Genomic DNA, 3,724 nt, shown 5'->3' with positions numbered 1-3,724 from the left:
AGAAATCTGAGGGAACTCCAAACAACTCAAAACTCTGCAGTTGGAGTGGTAAATAGGGATTTTAACAGCTAGTCCTATCAAAACACTAGAGCAAATTACCAAAGCTAAGTGCTAGAGCAAAGTGCTAAAGCTAACTGCTAGAGCTAATTGTCAAAGCTAACTGTAAGAGGCAAGTGCTAAAGCTAACAGCTAGAGCTAATTGCCAAAGCTAACTGCAAAAGGCAAGTGCTAAAGCTAACTGCTTGAGTTAGGTGCCAAAGCAAAATGCTAGACGTGAATGCTAAAACTAACTGGTAGTGGTAAGTACTAAAGCTAACTGCCGGAGCTAAGAGCTAAAAACTAAATACTAGAGGTAAATACTAAAGCTAAATTCTAAACAATAAAAAAATGAATAAAAAGTTTAGAACTGTACGATCACTATTATTGCATCAGGGTCACACATGAACTTCCTTTGTGTTAAACCTTGTTTTCTAAAAAGTTGGAAATTTTAAAATTTGACCGAGATTTGCATTGTTGCTATAGCAACAGTATATGAGAAGTTCCTTCTTTACTATCTAAAAATGATTTTACAGTTCCTAAGGATTTTTTACAGTTCAAATTTTGATCCTTGGAGATTAAGTGTAGAGGAATAAAATGGCTAAATTAGGTTTCTTTTTTTCCTTTCTTTTATTAAAACGTCCTTCAACTTCAGAAATGGAACGCCGCTTCGTCAAACTGACGGGCCATTAGCCTCCTTAAGTGAAGCTTGACTGGTAATTAGCTGGATTTTGCTGCGCCGGCAGCTCAGATCGTATCGTATAAATGAGTTAGCGGCTAGTTACAGGTGATGCATTATTAAGAATTCAGAGGTTTTCAGCATGGCTCCACATTGGAGCTCATCTATTATTGAAAACTATATATACATTTTTCTTTTGGGACTCCATTCCTATTACGGCACCTGTTGCTAAAAATGAATTTTCATTCTATTTGGCGCAAAATGGTCACCGCTGCTGTGAGAAAACAGCTTGTTTTTTTTTTTTTTCATGAATGAGAACCAGCTAAGGCGGCAAAGAGCAGCGAGACCGTGAGCTGCAGCTGTGACGAGATCCTTCTGACACCAGCGGAGGTGGTTGAAGCGGTGTGGGAGGATAGAAAGCCTCACATCATTGCATAAATCAATACAGAGCCTAGCAAGCGCTGATTAGCCACCTCTTGTTATTCAGCCAAAGAATGGAGGGGGGGGGTGATTTGGCGTCCCCTGCCAAAAAGACTCCCTTGCATTAAAGCCTGCGTTGATCTCGCGGAGGAGCGGGAAACCGCCCGACGGTGATTTAGGCGCATTCCTGCAACAGCTAATTAAGTGGACCTGACGAGGGGGGAGGGGCTGCTTTCAAATTTCTAATCCACTCATAGGCCCTCCATTTATTCAGAGCGGGACACTTTTACAACTGCTCTCTGTCCACAGGAAATACGACGCGCAAACACATAAAAAAGGAAAAGGTAATGCGCTAATGTAAAAGCCGCGCGCCTGTCGTGTATGCGTGGCTCCGGGTGATGAAGAGCCTCCAGGGAAAAATCTCTTTGCACTGTAAAGACGTCAAATTTTTAAATATGGCCGACATTTTTTAAATCAAAATAAAGCACGTTCTTATACAGCATATTTTGCCACTACATATTATATTTTTCAGCATTAAAATGAAATCCACACTTTATTTTGAACAATGCTACAAGGGAAAATGCTAATAAGCTAGCTAATAGGTACATTTTTGACACAAATTTTTCATTGTCAGTAACAGTAGCCAAAAAATTTAAAAACTATTAACCTTGACCCCTGACCCCAACCTTACCCATCAGAGGTGCAGGGGCGGGTACTATTTAAATATGCATCAATCGATCGGCCGCCAATGGATTTTGTGGGATGGTAGTCCGTAGATTTTTTTTTTGTTCTTGCTAACATTAACCCCTTTAACACCGGAGCTTTAACCCCAGTGTTTTACATTCTTCTGAATATCATAACTCTTCAATCAAATACGTAATTAGTTTAATTCCAGTGGATTTTAAAGCGGAGAAAAGCAGCTTGGCGCCGTTAACTTTTCGTCATAAACCGATCTATAAAACCACTTTTTTCTGCGTCGGAATTGGCTGATTCAGAATGATTCTGTAATCAGTCAGAAAGTTATAGTATGTATAGTACTAGTGTTATGTCGGTGCCATTGATAACAATAATTTGACACCTTTTTTGGCGGATTTTGATAGATAATAATTCAAATGAAACTTATCTGATATTTTTGTCGGACTGTTTCAATTTTATTACGATAACCAATAGAATTTAAAGACGACCTTGAGAGGAAGTTGACCTCCGACCCTATCCTTAACTGTTATCGGTGAGGCGGCGGGCACATTTAAAAAATTGGCAGGAAGCGAATTCATTTTGTGTGACCGTATCCAGCTGGTATTTTGGTATTTTGTTCTTTCTACTTTTATATTTCCAAGCGAATAACAAACTTTTTATGTGCGATAAATTGTTTGATTGATACACTTAATTGCAACTTCTTTGCCTTCCGTACAAAACCAGGTTAGCAATTAAAACCTAAATTTCTTGTGCTAAATCACTGACAAGTGATTTCCATATCTCGAAGTTCTTCAATATTATGCATATGGACTTAATAAAAAAAAAAGATATTGAAGAAGATGTTGTTTTTGACCCAGATATAACAACAATCAGAAATCTAACTCTTTTTGGTTACAAAAAAATACAATCTCCATCATTTATAACAAATTTATTACAAGATGAAGAAAAATAAGAAAAATATCACAAATGTCTCTAGACAGACTTAATGATGCCCAAACTTTTGACCTACTTTGACTTCCGTACAAAACCAGTTTGGCAACTAAAATTGATATTAATCCAAATTCCTAAAATATTATAGATGAAATGATTGAAATGTGATTTCCATGCCTAAATGTACATCAATATTGTGCCTATGGACTTAATTAAAACATTTTTATTGAGAACATTCTGGAATGGATTTTGTTTTTGACCTATAAATAGCCTAAATGACTCTAAATTATTATTTTTATTAAAACATATTACCAAAAATAAAGAAACGCATCACAAATGCGTCGAGAAAATCATAATATTAGAATTGTAAACCTAAAAAAACAAAGTTTTGCTATTTTTTCCCCTATTAAATATTTTTTAAGATTTTTTTTTTTAATAAATAAATGAATGGTTGGGGCTTTAGCAGGACTCACTTGCTCCCACCAAGCCCGGGGTCTTCCAGGAGGCCAGCAGCAGCAGCAGCAGCAGCCCGAGGTCCAGGTGGAGGGACGCGGTCATCACCTCCACCGGCGTCCGCCTCAACCCCTCTGCTCTCCGGCTGGGTTGTCGTCTCCTTCCCGGCGTCTCAGTGGAGGTGCGGGTTCGCCGCCGCGTCCGCCTCAGCGCTCATCCCCGAAGGAACGCCGTTTCTCAGCCCAACTTCAGCAAAGTAGGTCAGTAGGTGTGCGGCGACGGGCCGGAAGGGTCCAAACCCGTCCTGGAAACGTCGCACGCGCGCGGTCTGTTCCCGCCGCCGCAGTCGCCCCGGAAAGCAAACAGGTAGTTCGGCTGGAAGTCGCCCGCCTCCTCTGGTCCGTCAATTCAGCGGTAAAAACCTCAGCTGAGGAGGCGGATGGATGTCTTTTTCGGGTCGCAGGAGTTGAGGAGAAAAACCTGCGTCGAATGAGATAATGGACGCGCCGA

The 3,724-nt window shown here is 40.1% G+C and overlaps 1 protein-coding gene across 1 annotated transcript in view; it reads right to left on the bottom strand.

Moving 5' to 3' along the window:
- LOC112156645 (fibronectin type III domain-containing protein 4) overlaps positions 1 to 3,290 on the bottom strand; it is a gene marked incomplete at its 5' end in the record, with an annotated part of 34,801 nt that extends 31,511 nt beyond the window's left edge. Inside the window, 1 exon segment of the mRNA XM_024288887.1 lies at positions 3,235 to 3,290.
- Between the last annotated feature and the right edge of the window lie 434 nt (positions 3,291 to 3,724).

Source organism: Oryzias melastigma, linkage group LG2, assembly GCF_002922805.2.
Source record: "Oryzias melastigma strain HK-1 linkage group LG2, ASM292280v2, whole genome shotgun sequence".
NCBI classification, from domain to species: domain Eukaryota; kingdom Metazoa; phylum Chordata; class Actinopteri; order Beloniformes; family Adrianichthyidae; genus Oryzias; species Oryzias melastigma.
Note: the sequence above shows the minus strand (reverse complement) of the source record. Positions and strands in the feature narration are given on the sequence as shown.